The sequence below is a fragment of the Pinus tabuliformis genome, chromosome X, assembly GCF_031772625.1.
Source record: "Pinus tabuliformis cultivar Carrire ecotype Pingquan chromosome X, CPIR1, whole genome shotgun sequence".
Classification (NCBI taxonomy): Eukaryota; Viridiplantae; Streptophyta; class Pinopsida; order Pinales; family Pinaceae; genus Pinus; species Pinus tabuliformis.
In genome coordinates this window covers 1510974284-1510993529 of record NC_142308.1, presented here as the reverse complement: position 1 = coordinate 1510993529, position 19246 = coordinate 1510974284, and the positions used below count along the sequence as shown (strand labels likewise).

At 35.0% G+C, this 19246-nt stretch overlaps 1 pseudogene; it reads left to right on the top strand.

The window, feature by feature from the left end:
• Positions 1-17314: 17314 nt before the first annotated feature.
• On the top strand, positions 17315-17626 carry LOC149145785 (SKP1-like protein 1B pseudogene; annotated as a pseudogene).
• Positions 17627-19246: the final 1620 nt, after the last annotated feature.

Genomic DNA, 19246 nt, shown 5'->3' with positions numbered 1-19246 from the left:
TCTTCTTTTGATGTTTCTTGATCATTTTCTTCCTCCTATTCATAATCTATGTAAAATACTTTCTTCAGAGCACACTTGCGACCATTAGTGTATTTACTATCACAATTGTAACAAAACCCCTTTTCTCCTTTTTCTTCCAATTGTTGTGGTGTAAACATTATAGGTTGTGGAAGGATAGGAGAAAAATCACTTCCATAATTATAGTCATGAGTGGTGGGATTCCTTGTTTCCATAATTTCGCTTTCAATTTTTCTTACCAACCTGAATGCCTTCTCCAATGAATCACGTTCCCAAAGACGAACCTTATGTTGAATGTTATCCTCTAAATAGCCTATAAAGACATAAATTCTTGGTTTCTCTTGAATATCATTTAGCCTTATATTCAATTTTTTAATGTCCTCAATGTTCTCTGCCATTGAACTCTTTTGTTTGAGATTTATCAATTGGCTAAAGAAGGTGTTTCTCTTTGTATCCTCATAATGTGTTGTCATTTCCTTCGTGAAAATTCACATGACAAGTGATTTACAAGAAAAACGCCCTTCATACCATAAAAATTGATTCTTTTCTAAATATAAAGATGAAATACATACCTTTTGTAACAGTTGCACCTCATGTAGATCAAAATATTGATCCAAGCTTTTTGAGCATAGGAATAAAATCTTAAATCAAAATAAATAATTTATTTCTTTAGGTCTAATAGACCAATGTTTGGTCTTAGTGGATGTTAACCAGTATCATCATCATCATCAATGTCCAATTTAACAGATCCTCACCATCAAACTTGCTCATATCACATTTTTTTGATTTTTGGGGCTCGATCTTGAAACGACTCTAACTCTGTAATTTCAAATCGCCAAATTTTGAAATTGTGCCCTGTAGTAGCCGTGTGAGTCCTATTTATAACCTCACAAGTATGATTAATATTGGATTGTTCCAGGAAGATTTATGTCAAATCTCCCACGATGACCTGATTATAGACTTGTTTAGTAGAACAAACTTGTACAAAGCTCCATGTGTCATTGTTTAAACCTTAGGACCTAACCGTGATACACAAAAATCCAAATTTAGTCCTCTTTCTATAAATGCTCATGAAATTTCAATATTATGCTCAAAGAGAAAGTGATGATGATTTTCCCAAGGTCACCTATTTGGGACATAATTCGGGAGTGTGTAGAAACTCTAAATGTCTTGGAATGTATCTTAGAGAATGTAACAAACTAAGATCTAAAATTTGAGTCCCTATGTCACCACTATTGCAGCTCAAATGGGTTTTAATTATAGGGTTTGAATTCATAGAAAACAAATTATAGAGAAAATGCCAAGATGACCTATTTGAGATGCAATTCTAGAACTTGCAAAATCAATAAGTTCCTTGGATCATATCTCCGAAAATGCAGCGAGACAAGATCTGAAATTTGGACATGAGCTTCAAAACAATTTTAGCTCAAATGTGTTTTTTTTTATCTTTTGAAATGTCGTAGAAAAACTGGTATGGTGCAAATTCTACAATAGGCTATTTGGAGCAGTGAAATCCTAGAACCCAAAGCACTCGTACCAAATGTTATGAAACCATCTCAGAAAAAGATAGAAAAAATAGATAAACACCTTGAAAATAAGCCTCTTCAATGGGGAAACCTACTTTACATTACACACATGAATAATTCTTGGATGATACAAATGACAAGGCCTCCCTTCGATATATATGAGTCTAAGCGATCATAATATAATCAGAGCCAACATAACAATAATAATTTAAGGCCACAATAATAACAATATGGGGACTACATAGGCACAACAATATAATAAAGAGATTGTACTAATAACAATAAGGGGTTACGCTAATAGTATAAGAACCTAAAAAATAATAATAATATAATCATATTATTAATAAGCTATCTAGTTATATATGATATATATCCCATACTATCTTATAATATTTTGTATATTATAATAAGTATTTGTAATATTATATAGTATTAAATATATATCATATAGTATTTAATGGTCTTAATATTATACCTATTTCCTAAGTTTAATTTATATATAATTATACACATGTGTACCCCCTCTACACATGCCACATGAAATACCATAGGTATCTCCTCTTCTTTGTCACTTTTGGAGTTGTTTTTTATATATTACGAGACTCGTCCCAAATATGTGACCATGTCGCTACAACCATCGGGTTAAACATGGGTTATTTTGGGAATGTGGTGACTAAGAGGGGTAACCTTCTAGCTTGAAGAAATGATACGAAAATCAATCAAAACTATCACGATGATGTTTCCATAGCTTAAGGACACAAGCTGAATACTAATGAGTTGAGCTTGGGGATAATCCTCACGTAATTTTTTGTCGCCTTTTTCATCATTGGCATAGCTTAAAGACACAAGTTTAATACTGATGAGTTGAGTTGGGGACCATCCTCACTAAATTTTATGTCACTTTTCTTGTTGGGGCTTAATGATGTACTTTATGATGTCAGGTTTCACTTCTACGCTTCATGGAAATATATATATATATACAGCATAGGTGTACTAGGATATTACATATTTATATCCTATAATATATCTATATTTATTTAATATTGATATCCTATAATATATATAGGTATACTATATATATCTATCTAAGCCCCAACGGTTAGCTCAGTTGGTCATAATCAATACCTCACCATCGAGAGGTCACAAGGTCTAATCTCCCCGAAGCCCTTAGGGTCAGCCCATGCTACTGCACTGTGGGGTCATATCCCCTTCAGGGTCGATCAACCAAGACTTTTCCATGGACGTAGCACCACCCATTAACCAATGTGCCTCTGAACCACATCCTAAAACATATATATAGTATATGATAATTAATACAATATAAGCCTAACATATATATATTAAGTACTCTCTCTCTCTCTCTCTCTCTCTCTCTCTCTCTCTCTCTCTCTATATATATATATATATATATATATATATTATTTAACATATATCAATATTATTATATAATATATTATATAAATATATGTCCTTATATGGATACATTATATATCAAGTCCGAGGGTATATTTAATATATGTAATAATTAATAGATCTATATTAGATATTAGGTATTAGTATTTCATATTCGATATTGTATCTAATATATATATATATATATATATATATATATATATTATAAGAGTATATATACATCTAATATATATATATATATAATGATAACACATTTTATTTATTTTTGGTCAAGTAAGAGTGGAACCTTCAATTAACCAAAGAAAGATTACATATTGTACACGTCTTTACAATTGTAAAGACCAACCAAAGACAAATCGGTTGAAAAATCGCAAACAATCGGGTTAGAAGAACCCAAAACCCTACATACATAACCATAAAAACCCCCTGGGAAAAAATCCTAAATAAACAGACTTTTTTTCACTCCATAATTCTTCTCCTTCAAGTCTTTCTGCTCAATCTCCCGAAATATTAACCATCTAACCCCACCGTCGATCGGCCTTTCAATCTGACGATAGATACTCACTCCGACACTGAGAACTACCAAGATCCGCTATCAATCTAGCCTTCGATCAAATGGTAGATACTTACTTTGATCAACCGCGAACTCCCAAGATCCACCATCGAGCTAACCTTAATCAGATGGTGGATACTCACTTCGATCAACCGAGTTGCACGTTGATCCTATGTCGTTGATCTAAACCCTTTAAATTAGATAGTCCAGAATATATGGCTTCAAAAACATACACAGTAATTATCCTCTATCCGGAGCCGATCTAGATTATAGCCTTGGTCCAGAAAGATATCGGGTCTCCTCAACCCCTTAACCTCCCATCAAAATTGAACACGATATCCATTCGATGTTGAAGGCAAACGAAACCTATGGTCTGTGGCCCTTCAACAAGCACGTTGTTTATCACATCCTTAACTTCCATAGTTGGCTAAGGTGAAAGTATTTATGATAGGAATGATGGTTAGGAATCACGCCAACACTTCATCTAGGTTCCAAGACTCACGCACTTGCGTACACGCACTAGTCTCCCTCGTGCTTATTTTCCATGATCTAGAAGTACTCTATGCCTTTTGATGCGTGTCAATAAAATCATCCCTCATGCTACTAGAGGGTATAGAATCCCTGTCATACCAGATATGGCTCTCCTTGCCCATGACACCTTTATTCGCAAGCCGATCAGCTAAAAAACTTTCTTTCCTTCGCACATGAACAAAACTGACGGTTCTCAGGGTTTGTATGTGGGAATGAATATGGTGAAAAACTTGCAAGAGCCTCCAATATTTCGACACTTTTCTAGGTGTTATTCCATTACACATTTTATTGGCTGCATTAATGACAAATTCTGAGTCAGCTTCAATGATGGCATTGTGTAAATTTAACTCAATCAGCCTTTCCAGGCATTGTTCTAAGGCCATTAGCTTAACCATTTTATTTGTGGTAGTCCCCAGATGACTATGTATGATGTCCTTTATTCTCCCCTGTTCATCCCTTATGAAACCTCCAAAACTAGTCATTAATGGGTTGCCCTTAGAGGTCTCGTCTATATTGATCTTCAAAAATCCATTAGGAGGAGGTTGTCATAAATAGTTCCAAGGGGAACGAGAGAGTCAAGATCCAACTGCCTCAGTATATGAGCCTCGATGGTTAAAGGGGCGTCCTCAGGAGTTTTCTACAAAAGGGATCTTATTGTATCTTTGATCTATCTTAGAATTTTGGAAATGATGTTCTCGGTTGAACCTTTTTTCTTCTTGAAAATCCTACCATTGCGTTCTTTCCAAACATCCCATAGGCAGAACACAAATTTCTCTTTCATCCATCTATATCATTGCCTATGTGTTGTGCAATTGTGTTTTATCTATTGACTAATTGAACTCGGAAACAACAAGCAGAGTGCAGGCCTACAACTGTAGGTTGTTTTACTTTTCCTCTCTTAACACGAAGCCAAATACTGTAAAACACATGTAATTTCCACAACCCAAACGGACGGGTATGCGAACAAAACTCACGACCATGAGAAAGTCATACATTGAAAAATCGTATGGAGAATACAGAATCAAGGCACCGGTGAAACAAACTACAACAGAGGTAATTCTGGACGAACCATCACACATTTTCTTTAACAAACAGAGAAAATATATATATTGCTGCTATTTGATTCAAATTAAGTATTACATTTTCCAAACCAAATATAGTATACAACGTCCCCTAGAACGAAAAAACCCTAGTCCAGGGTTTGATCTCAAGAAAAATCTTGACACTCAAGTGGATAGCCTGACTAGAATAGTAAATAAAATGGAATTTGAAACGAGACACAGGCCTAGGTCATGAGAACGATGCCAAATCATACACAACAACTTCATAGCGAGGAGCAATGACCATAAAACCACAAAACCCTAACTACAAGTTGACAAACTGTGGAAGACGAAGCCTACCAGCAAAGAGTTGTTGGGTCTGGAGAGCGAATCGTGGTAATTCTTTGTGCCCAAGGTCAAGCCCTCGACATGTGCAGATAGAAGGAGCCAAGGTTAACATACATTACATAGTGATTCATCAACAATGATACAACATAAGTAAGGGGAGAGCATAATTTACCTAGGAGCATGACGCGACAAGAGGAGCAAGCATTGGTTAGCTTCGAAAACAGAAGAGAGTGGAGATAAGACATAGAGGGACAAATTACCTGAAGCTGTAGCAGAGCGAGTCATTGTGCTGAAACCTGTGCACACAGGAACCAGAATTCAAGATGACTTTAGCACTATAACAATAGCAAAGAATATTGTCAACAACAGGAAAGAATAACTGGTGGCACAAGAGACCAGGGATCGAGTCCAAACAATAGTAGAATAAAAAAATAACTCACTGTGCAGAAGAATACGAGCAGACCAACCTCCAGAGCTGAGAAAAATTCATGCAACAACGAAAATTTGTTTCCTATAGCATAAGAAAGTCTGGGAGACCAATATTCATTCACAGCCACACCTAAAAATAGAGTTTTCCATAATAATCGGGATGAGGCAGAGCACTTTCATAGGAACCCTCACAGAGCTCCCACAACAGAGCAAAAAAAAAACCAAACAATGACCAGAAAGGAGAAATGTTTTGTGTAAAATACCAAGCAGGAAAACAAAGATCGAGGCCGAGTATAGGGAAGGTTCGCATTTACGAGCCACAATTAATGATTGCCAATTCCAATAAAAACATCCAACACTCATATCTATAATCAATCGCCAAATCAAAAACCGAATCTGCCAACATAATTAAAACCAGACAGCTTGACATCAAAGGTTACGTTGGAGTGTGGGCTGGGTCCCATCATAGTGGTATCATAGTAGTTTTTTTTTAAGGTCAGTTAGAGAAATGGAGGTAGGAAGGCGAGGTCATGGCAGAGGTTCTTGGAGGATATCAGAGGAAGGTCTGTGAGAGGAGTTCACGATACTTACTACCCGTTTGGAGGCAATAGAGGCATGGAGGAGAAGAGACCCAGAGGTAGGTGATGACAGTAAAGAGGAAGCTAAAGCGGCAATAGATGCATTGTATGGCGAGACCCGAGAAGTGAGACTATTGAGATCTGTTTTAGTGGAAAGCAGTAAACACAAACGAGAACTCCCAAACTATGATGGCATCTTGTCCATAGAGGTTCTATTGGATTGGATTAGTGAGTTGGGTAAGTATTTTGAGTATGAGGAAGTCAGTGAGGATCGCAGAGTGAGGTTCGCTACAACTAAGTTGAAAGGACATGTAGCCCTGTGGTGGGATAGTGTCCAAACAGAGAGAAGGAGATTGAACAAGTTGCTAATCAAAACTTGGTCAAGGATGGTGGCAAAATTGAAGGGTAGATTTCTGCCAAAAGATTATCAGATTGCACTACATATGCAAGTGCAGAATCTAAAACAGAAAGGAATGACGTTGAGGGAGTACATTGAGGAGTTTTCTCGAGTGAACCTAAGGGCCGATTATATAGAGGATATCGCAGAAAAGACAACGAGGTACGTAAATGGTCTAAGACTAGAAATTTTAGATGAAATCAATATTCTGTCTCCAAAGAACATTGAAGGAGCGTATCAGAGTGTGATGAAAGCTGAAATGAAAATTACTAGAAAGAAGACTGCCAAGAGAGGACGCAGAACGGGCAGGGGAAAGGCCAATCCTCTGGCAGAAGGCAAACTCCTAGTAGTAATGAGGAAGGCAATAGTTTCAGAGATTCTAGATCAACAGAAAAAGGTGATAGTACGAGAGGTGGTAGGCCATATCAGCGAGGCAGGGGAAATGGTCGAGGTAGAGGGGCTGGTTATCAATGTTACAGGTGTCATAAATGGGGACACAGATCATTTGAGTGTCTGGAGGCAGATGAAGCTGGACAGAGGGGTCCATATCTTGCACAACCAGAGAAAGCAAAAGCACCTGCCCAAGAAGCAGAGAATGTTCCAGAAACATGGGAAGTCGTGGTGCTGAACAAGGTGTTGTTAAAACCAGCCAAGGAAGCCACCGAACAAATGCAGTGAAAGGCTTTGTTTAGAAAAGTTTGTAAGTCACGTGGTAAGTGTTGTAAGTTTATTATTGACAGCGGTAGTACAAATCTAATGGCTCACTTGACAAGCACAAAGCTAGGCTTGTGGCAAAAGGTTTTCCACAAAAAGAAGGGGTCGATTATGAGGATACTTTTGCCCCCACAACAAAATGGGCCACCATCAGGACACTCTTTGCACTAACAGCTCAGAACGGTTGGAAAGTCCATGAAATGGATGTAAAAACTGCTTTCTTGAATGGAGATCTAAAAGAAAATGCTTTTATGTCTGAGACCGAAGGATTTGCTGTGAAATGACATGAACATAAAGTATGTAAACTTTTGAAGTCCTTGTATGGCCTCAAACAAGCACCGCGAGCCTGGTATGGAAAACTAACTGAGGATCTTCTAAAACTCAACTTCAATCATTTTGATCTTGATGATGCAACATTATTTGTCAAGAAAGTTGGAAAAATAGTTGTATATCTTGTGGTATATGTAGATTATCTTTTAGTGACAGGGAACAATGAAAGCTATATTGCATACATAGAGAAGGAATTGGGGAAAAGTTTTAAAATCACTGATTTGGTCTATGTTCATTACTATCTTGGCATTGAAGTAACCCAACATCCAAAGTCCATATTTCTTTCTCAAAAGAGATACATTGGAGATTTGTTAAACAGATTTCGCATGACATAGTGCAATCCTATTACTACTCCAATGAAACAAAACTTAAAGTTCACATCTATTGAAGGAAAGGAATTTGAGGATGCAACAAAGTATAGGCAGCTTGTAGGAAGTCTCAACTACCTTACTACTACAAGACCAGACATTTCATTTGCTGTTGGAATTCTCTCAAGATTTATGAAAAATCCTTGTGAGGGACATTCCTATGCTGCAAAAAGAGTTCTAAAGTACTTGAAGGGAACTCAAGACTTTGGAATCAAGTACACACAGGTGGATGGCTTCAGTTTGATGAGATACTCTGATTTAGACTTCGATGGAGACAAAGAAATTGGGGTATCTTCTTCAGGATATGCTATGAGTCTTGGATCAGGAGCTGTCTCCTGGAGATCACACAAACAATCAGTTCCAACGGATTCCAAAACAGAAGCAGAATACGTGGCAGCAGCTAAAGCAACAAAAGAAATTGTGTGGCTCAGGAAAATTCTTGAAGATTTGCAGGTAAAACAAGTACAATCAACTCCAATCATGATTGACAACACCTCTGCAATAAAGTTGGCCAAGAACCCAAAGTTCCATGATCGAACAAAGCACATCAATACTAAATATCTTATGATCTGACATCATGCTGACGCAAAAACAATCCATCTCCGTCATTGTTCCACAAATGAGAAAATTGCAGACATCTTCACCAAAGCGCTTGGAAGAGAAAAGCTTGAAAGATTCAGAATGGTGCTTGGACTCACCAACATCCCTTCAGATTAAGGGGGGAATGTTGACACCTAATCCTCACGATTGGGTGAATTTATGTAAATAGTTAAATTACGAATGTGAAGAGTGAGGAGGAGATGAACTGATCAGTCACACCCTTTGTATATAACAATAGGAATCAATTTTACGGCCTTTGGAGAGTTACTGCCTGGCCTCACAACACCACAACAATTGGAAGAAAAAAGAGAAAAAGGCCTTTGTTAGAGTTGTGATAGCAAATACACTAAAGGTCATAAGTGTGGTGAGAAGAAATTATTCCACATAGATTGTGAAGAGGAAGAAGAAAAGGAGCAAGAAAGGTTAAAAGAAGAGGATATACTCCACGAACAAAGCCTAGATAAAGAAGAAATGAATCTGACCATATCCTGTAATGCATTGGCTAGAATTACCACTCCTCAAACCATTAAGATAGAAGGACAAATCAAGAAGGAAAAGGTAACAGTGTTGATTGATTCAGGAAGTACCCACAATTTTATTCATTGTAAGATAGCAAAAGAATTGAATTGCTTTCTATATCAAACACGAGAGTGTCAAGTGATGGTTGCAAATGGAGGAACAATAAATTGCTCTGGAAAGTGCCATAATATCAAGATATACATGGGAAAATATGTATTTACTAGTCCAATGCGTTCCATTCCAATGGAAGGTGTTGATGTTGTACTAGGAGTGCAATGGATACAATCCTTGGGTACAATAGCTTTTAATTTTCAGAACTTTTCATGAAATTTTCTTTGGAAGGAAAGGAAGTTGAATCAAGGGGTACTGCAGGGAAAATGGGAAAGATAATTAGCTCTAACGGTATGACAAAGCTTCTAAAAAAGGAACAAATAGGTGTAATTGCACAATTATGTTCACTAGATGCTTCCACATCAAAATCATCTATTTCTCCAAAAAGTCTTGGACAATCATTCCAAGGTATTTGAGACTCCCAAAGGTCTCCCACCTATTCGTGATCATGGTCATGCTCTTCATCTGATTTTAGGAGATGTTCCTCCAAACATCAGACCGTACAGAAATCCCTATGCCCAAAAGAGTGAAATTGAACATATTGTTGCAGAAATGCTAGAGGCTGGTATAATTCAACCTAGTCAAAGTTATTTCTTTGCTCAAGTAGTATTGGTGCACAAGAAGGTTGGATCATGGTGCATGTGTCCAAATTATAGGGAGCTCAACAACCTCACTATTAAAGATAAGTTTCCCATTCCTGTCATTGATGATTTACTCGATGAATTGCGTGGATCAATTTACTTCACCAAAGTGGATATTTGTTCAGGATATCATCAAATTAGAATGAAGACTGAAGACAATATGAAAATAGAATTTAGAAATCATGAGGGCCATTACGAATTTTTGGTCATGTCTTTTGGCCTTACCAATGCACCTTCTACGTTACAAGGTTTGACGAATTCCATTTTCAAACCCTTCCTTAGAAAATTTGTGTTAGTATTTTTTGATGATATACTTATCTACAAGTCTTGGAAGGATCATGTTGAACATGTTGACATGGTGCTACAACTATTGGAGGAGAAACAATTATATGCACAAAGATCCAAATGTTTCTTTGGAGTACAAGAGGTGGAATATCTGGGTCATATTGTATCTCATGAAGGAGTTAAGGTAGACCCTAGCGAAATTAAAGCCATTAAGGAATGGAAAATCCCCACATCCATAAAGTATCTGCACATATTTCTTAGGTTGATAGGGTATTATCACAAGTTTGTTAAGAATTATGGGAGAATAGCAGCACCTCTAACAACATTATTGGAGAAACATGCATTTTCATGGACTCCAGAAGCAACAAAGGCATTCGAACATCTTAAAGAGGCAATGTGCAAAGCACTCGTCTTAGCTACATCGGACTTCATAAAAACATTTATTGTGGAATGTGATGCTTCAAAAAATAGAATTGCTGCTATTTTAATGCAATATGAAAGACCCATTGCTTTTAAAAGTCGTCCAATCAAGGGAAAGTTTTTACACAAAGCTATTTATGAGAAGGAAATGTTGGCAATACTTCATGCACTTAAGAAATGGTGACACTACCTAATGGGAAGACACTTCAAGGTAAAAAAAGATCATGATAGCCTTAAATACTTTTTAGAATAAAGATTATCCTCTGAAGAGAAACAAAAGTGGGTCACAAAGATGTTGGGTTATGACTTTGAAATCATCTATGAAAAAGGGAAGAAAAATGTGGTGGCACATGCAGTCTCAAGTAAGGATGAGAATGTGGAAGCATTGTTGTGCGCCATTTCTATTATCCAACCAAATTGGATAAACGAAGCAAGGGAGGAATGGAAGAATGAAGAAGATGTGTGGGCACTTATTCGAAAGTTACAACAAGATTCCAATACGTCTGATACATTTAGCTAGAAAAATTATTTGTTATGGTACAAAGATCACTTATACCTTTGTAAGAATTCCCAACTCAAACAAAAGATTCTTATGGAAGTGCACACTTTTCCCTTAGTAGGGCACTCAGGATTCTTGAAAACATACCATAGGGTTAAGAAGGAAAATTTTGGAATGGCCTTAAATCGGATATTCAAAAGTTTGTGGCGGAATGTTTGGTTTTCCATCAAAATTAAGTTGAAACAATTAAGACCCCGGGTTTATTACAACCTTTATCCATTCCAAGCCAACATTGGGAGGAGGTTTCAATGGATTTTATCACGGGTTTACCCATGTTTGAGGGAAAGAGTGTCATCATGGTGGTAGTTGACTGACTTACCAAGTATGCACACTTTTGTGCATTATCACATCCATTAAAATCCAATACAATTTCTATTGCATTTATGGAAACAATTCAAGAGCTACATGGAAACCCAAAGATTATTGTAAGTGACAGAGATCCCATTTTCACCCGAAATTTTTGGACAAAATTATTTTCTTGTCTCGGTACTGAGTAAGCTCATAGCTCATCTTATCATCCTCAATCTAATGGGCAAATTGAGATAGTAAACAAATGTTTGAAATGATATCTTCGTTGCTTTGTATCTGATAAAGAGACACAACGGGTCAAACGGTTGCCTGTGGCTGAATGGTGGTATAACACTTCCTTCCATACAGCAACAAAAATAACCCCATTTATGGCACTTTATGAATATGAGCCACCATCCATCACATCATATTTAAGAGAAAATTCTAAGATTCAAGCAGTGGAACATCACATCGAGCATCAACAACCAATCCTCAAACTCTTAAAGGATAACCTCGATTTGGCGCAGAATAGAATGAAACAACAGGCAGATCAACATCGTAACAAGAAAATTTTTGATGTAGGTGATTTTGTATTCCTATGGATACAACCACATAAACAAATGTCCCTCAAGCAAGCTAAGAAGGATAATAAATTATCACCAAATTATTATGGTCCATACAAGGTGTTGCAAAAGATTGGTACTATGGCATACAAATTGGAGCTTCCTACAGCCTCTCGAGTGCACCCAGCTTTTCATGTTTCGTGTTTAAAGAAGGTTATAGGTGATAAGCTCCCAATTCAAAAAATATTGCCAGAACTTTACGAGGAAGGAAAAATTATATTGGAACAGGAAGGAGTCACAGAAACAAGAACTTGACAGCTACGAAATCAATCAAATTCAAAGTATCTCATCAAGTGGAAGAACTTACCGACTGAAGATTCCACATTAGAGGATGAGAATTTTATACAGAAGCATCCAGAACTACTCAAGCATTGAGTACAACACTTTTTTGAAGTACAGGGGCATGTTAAGTCCCTATAATACTAGTGATTGCCGCATTACTATTGTAGTTGTATCCCTTATTAATATCGTTGTGCCCCTATTGGCCCCATATTATTATTATTGTGCCCCATAGAATCCCTCTATCATTATTTTTGTGCCATTATATTATTATTGTTAGGTCAGCTCGGTTATATTGTGACTCCTTAGACTCCTATATATAGAAAGGAGGTTTTTTCATTTGAATCATCAAAGAATCATTCATTTGTGTAATGTAAAGGAGGTTGCCCCCTCGAAGAGGCTGAATTCTAAGGCGTTGATCTATCTTTGCTATCTTTTTGTGAGATGGTTTCATAACATGTTAATTCGTGTTTTTTTCGATTTATATCTTACAAGATTTGGTTAAAGGGTCCGATGCAGGTTGGGAAATATCCTTAAGTTACAAAAGAAACTTGTGAGGTGACAAATTCAAGCGAGAAACTTAACATAATGTAAATTATATACAGAGATTTATATTTGTGTAATTTCCCATGTAGTATTTTGTCTGCAGAAACTTGTTCTTATATGCATGAATTGGTTCTCCCTAGTATTAGACATATATTTCGATATTATAGCATATATGAAATATGATATAGGAATAATATATATTAATAGGGATAACTATAAGGAGATATATATATATATATATATATATATATATATATATATATATATATATATATAGTGTGTGTGTGTGTGTGTGTGTGTGTGTGTGTTTTTGTGCGTGTCGTGTAGAAGCGTGTAATAGTACTAATACATGATAATAAATTATCCATCTCCATTGACATACATATCTAATAATAAAAATTTAGGGTTTGACTCCAAATTTTAGGGAATTAATTTCTACTTAATTATTTCCACAAAATTTTCTCAGAGTTTACCACATGGAATTTTCTAGCAATTAGACAAAAAAAAGCTCTAGGAATGGAAGATGCTACAAATTCAGGAACTATATTTATTAGCTAGAATTCTTTGTATAAATTACATGAAACCAATGACACAAAACGTGTTAAGATGCCTTGACCAAAGTATTGGGGTCCTCTTGAAAGTGACAATTTGACCAATATTCACCCATATCAACTAGTGAACACACACTCATGTAAAATTATCAACTTTGGCTCCTCTTCCCCAACTACGAATGGTTTACTCAGCTTCTGGTAGAGGGAATTTTCTTGTAGAGAATATTGTCCCTTTTATATTCTCGTCACCCCCACTCATCTGTTACATGAAGTGTAATTTGTCATGAACACATGGCATGGATTGATTTTCTACACGGACAATAATTTGGATTAAGCGTTGTGTGTGGTGACCAATCAATATCTTCTATTAGTGTTGAACTTCAGCTCCTTGAATCAATCATTACACAGTGGCCTCCGCACATGAATATTATGGCAAACACACTAGAAAATTTGGAATATGTTGATACTCTCATGTTAAGTGATTGCTGATTGTACTCAAGGGCTTCAAGAGTGATAAATTGACCCTTAATTTTTGTTATAGTTGTGGTCGTCTTGCTAGCGTTGGAACATGACCACCTCCTCATGTCAAAACAACTTGTCAAGCATTTTGAACCTTGCAAAGAATGTGGCTTCTCAATTCCACTTCATGAGATTGTGTCATCCCTTGCATAAAGGAATTCATTGTTAGAAGTTTGATGTGTTTGGCCCTCTTACAAGCACTAGTGTGATCTTTTGTTAGAAAACCAATATGACCAATGGATATTCACGAACGTTCTGTTATTAGTTTTATCTTTAAATAGCCCCTGGTAATGTGGTGAAGCTCAACCCCTTTCTTTATTGATTTGGCTCACTACAGTAAACTCATGAACCTTAGCCTAGGAAGATGGCTAGCTCAACCATCTATCGTGGAAAGAAATGATCTCAGCTTTGTATATCTACAATGTGACCCCAAACTTAATGAGCAAGGCCTTCTAAAGTCATAATCTCACGCACCTAATAAGAACAATAGAGCGAAGAATTTTTGCCTTCTAAATAGATCTTCAACCTGCAAATTAATGATTTCCCCTTCGCAAATGTTAGGTCATCTAGGGTGTGTCTTTCAAGATCAAAACCAATGGTACTGAGTTAGGGTGTCTTTCAACACCGAAGCCAATGATTTTTAGTTAAGGTAACATATTAGCTAATTTAGGAATACTTATATTCTAGTTATACAATAATATATATATATTGTGTGTGTGTTTATATATATATATATATAACCTATATCTATACTAAATATATGTAGTATATTCTATATATATTAGGTATACAATAAAATACTATAAATATACATATACACTCATCAATATTAGTAATTTCATTATGGAATGATCTCAAGGGTCAATGATATTTCTAGAAAAATATTCTCGAGTGGTTTTTTTTTCACAAATTAAAATATCTTTTTGGAATTCATGGAGGTGAGTATATCTCGAAGAGTGACAATGTAACTTATAATTTACCCATGGATTACTTGATTCATAGGCCATTGAAAGTCACCATGGCATCTCTTGATCATATTTTCAAGGGATCAACCTTCTCTTCTAAGAGGAATTTTTACCACCAAAAGTATGGTTTCATTTAAGAAATAAGTAAGCTCCAACTCACTCACCTTTTTAGTTTTCCTTTTTCATGCTTTAATTGGATGAATTAATTTTTATCGAGAAAAAAATACTCCTCATCACCTCATCACAAATTCCTTACCTACCTATCAATTATGACATCTCTTGATATTTAATTGAGATATCACTCATCCCCACTAAGAAGCTTTTGGACCACATTTGTATATATATAATGGACTTATTATAATAACGCCTCTCTCTCTCTCTCTCTCTCTCTCTCTCTCTCTATATATATATATATATATATATATAAGATTATATATATATATATATATATATATATATATATATATATATATATAATCTTTTATATATATATATATATATATATATATATATATATATATATATAATATAGTATATCCCTATAGTAATATAATACCATATATCATTAATAGATGCTACTATGTATATTATATATTATATCATTATAATATTAATATCTTATAATATATAAAAAGGACAATATGATATATTTATTTTATATTTTTAATTTATATATATTATTAGGATAAATGTAGATAGAAGACTTGAATAGAAATGATTATAATTTATTATAGATTATAGATTAATTATATTCTATAGAGGAGCAAGGGTTCTCCTATGAAGAGTTTTGCAACATTTAGAAGGAATTATGAAGCCTTCTATCCAAGAAGGTTGTAGCTAGGAATTCCGAGGTCTTGTTTTGAAAAAGGTTGTAGTGGCGAACATTGATCCATCAGTGAACTTGAGATTTTCTATAATAAAAAAGGTTTGTAGGTGAGTTGGTAGAGTAACCTATGAGCAACGGGTTTTGAGCTTAACTCTTAGCTTGTGTAATGCTTACACCTTAGCAAAATCATATACTTATGAATGAGCCAATAAAATTAGTAAGTAGCAAGCACTAAGATCCTAAACCAGGGTGAAAATTTGGGTGCCTTTGCCACCTCAAACTCAAAATTGAGTGTTGTTTTAAGTCACACAATCCAAAATGAAACATTAGCAATAAGTTATAAGGAAAGTCATACGAGGTCGAGTTTGATTATAAATTTTACAAAACTTACGGGGAGTGTACTAATCTCACCCTCCAATGGAATCTATAGATTGATCTCTTTAATCCGAATTTGGCCAAATGAAATGTGTGATGAACTAGATAAATAATTCTTAGTTGAAAACCTAAAAGGAAAACCATAATGTGCAATCCAACTCTTGCTATTGAGATGAGCTAAATCACACTAAAACCTATAATAAACAAATGTAGAGATCAATGAATAAGTTGCTATTTCCATTAAGTAATTCATTATGAAGTTAACTGAGAGACGCCCACCTTCCATTCTTCAAGGGCTTTGATTTGTCTTTGGAATCTTCCAACTAGAGGTTCAGCTAAATTTAGGGTGGGTTTTTTCAACCCCATCCCTCACTTAAAGACTTCTCACTTGGAGTAGTGGATTCTAACTTAATGTTTATCCTTAATTCAAAAATATAAATATAAATTTATGTCTTTTTCTTTCATTTTTATTTTACCATAAGTTAAAAAATATAAATATAAAAATATGTTTTTGCTTTTAGTTATTATTATTTTTATTTTTAAACGGATAATTTGGGAAGCAATCTAGCCCACACTAGGGAAATAGCGACCAAATTGGACCGTCAAATACGCGGGGCATCAATCTAAAACAATTAGCGGGTAAAAAACTATAAAATAAGAAAACCCTAAAATATTTAAGTTTGGGTTATGTTAATTACCGTTAAGAAAAAAGAACAATAAAATAAGAAAACCCTGACATGGTAATTGGAGTTACGAAAAAATAATTGTAAAATACAGCGACAAGCTCATGCCATGGTTATTAGGGTAATCAATCACGCTATAAATATATGGATTCATTGCCCTTATATCGCTCATCTGATATTGTTCGAGCAAAAGTTCGGTCAGACTTCTCGAGTTCTCAATTCAGTCATTTTTTTTATACAGATCATCTTTCATTCGGATCGTTCGTTAGTTGGGGAACCATGGCAAGCGAAAGCAAGGTGACTTTGAAGAGCTCAGATAACGAATTGTTTGATGTCACTGAGGCTGTAGCATTTGAATCTGAGCACATCAAGATGATGATCGAGGGCACAGGCACCGCCAACCCTATTCGGCTGCCAAACGTTTCTAGTAAGATACTCTCGAAGGTCATCGAATATTGCAAGTACCATGTCAAGGCTCAGATGCCCGCAGATGAGAAATCGGCCATTTCCCAGGATGAAATCAAGACTTGGGATGAAGAATTCGTTAAAGTGGATGAGGCCACTTTGTGCTACCTTATCCTGGTATTCTGATAGAAACCCTTATTTAATTAAGAATTTGATGGTTCGGTAGTCTTTGAAAGGCCGATTTAATTATGCTTTTTAAGGGCTATTACTTTATCAGAAAAATTAATTTTATTAAGGATTTGGTACCAAAATTGTTAAGGACTCAGTGGCTTGCTATCTCTGAGGAAACAAATTTAATTAGCATTTGAGTTTTCTCTGTGTTTACCTTCTAGACTTGCTCTTGTGGACCTGTGGTGGGGGTTTTTAGGAAAGTTTGCAGGGTTTGTGGACGGTTGGCTTGTTTGAGGCATTTTTTCTGAGGGTTTTTGAAATCTTGGAATTGTTCCATAATCTTGAATGTATATTTTGGCGCATGAAATTTGAGATTTTTATCAAAATTTTCAAGGTTTCTTGCAATCTATTTGGACATATTTTTAAGAGGTTCCTTCTTTGAATGATTGAATTAAAGGGTTTTTGAAGTTTTCCTTTTCCATACTAGATTCTATTGTTTTGTTCATTGATATCTTTAGTTCACCCAATTTAAGGCTTCTTTATTGTTGGTATTGGTTTAGTTTGACCTTTCAGTTTTTCAAGTTTAATGGTTAATTTAATTATTAGTAAATATTTGATGCCATATGGTCAAGGTTTTTCTAGTTTCCAGGGGTTATTAGAACTAATTTTTGAGATAGTTAGTTTATAACATACTTCAGTAATTGAATGTAAACTAACTTTTACAACAGATTGAAGTTAGTTAGGAGGAACCATACTAGTATATTTAGTCCTAGAGTGTAATTTATTATATTAGCTAATATGGTATACATATATAGTCCTAATATTAGATATATGGATAATCATATACCCTCTCTTATATCATATATAACATATAATACTCCTTATATTATACTAATATGATAATATATATTATATATATCCCTAACATTATATATTAACTATATATTATACAATATATATAGTATATATACGTTAAGTATTATTAAAATATATGTATATTACTACTTATATTATTATTAAATATACAGACTAATATGATCATTATGTATATATGATATATGAAATGAGACATGAAGACCACTGACATCAAGAGAGGTTTCATACAAGGAGATCACTGTCTTATTTTAGCCTACTTGCAAGGGGAATTGTAACATTAGTTTTGTAGGGTAGATCTTTGACATCATGAATTCTACAATACTTATGTTAAGATAATAAATAATGAAGACATCAGGAAGAAGTCTTAGACCTATGGTAAACACATCTTGCTCATGAAACCCATGATGCAAGAAATAATAATTCATTTGTTTCATCTCTTACATAATATTATAATTACAAGTCAATGAAAATGAAACCTAGTTACATATTCTTAAACACTCCTCTTAACTAGGGAGGTGTTCATTAAATTATACAAGGTTATTCTCATTTTTAAAGAGATCGCATAAGAAGAGTTGAACTAGTAATACATATGTATAACATGATTATAACCAACATTGAGATCTCATAAGAAGAGTGAGACTAGTAATCCATCTATATATCATCATTATAACCAACATTGTCACATACCAAGTCCATGACTAACAACTCTCTATCAATATATAGTAGCACAATTTTGGTGAAAGAAATGATTATAGACAC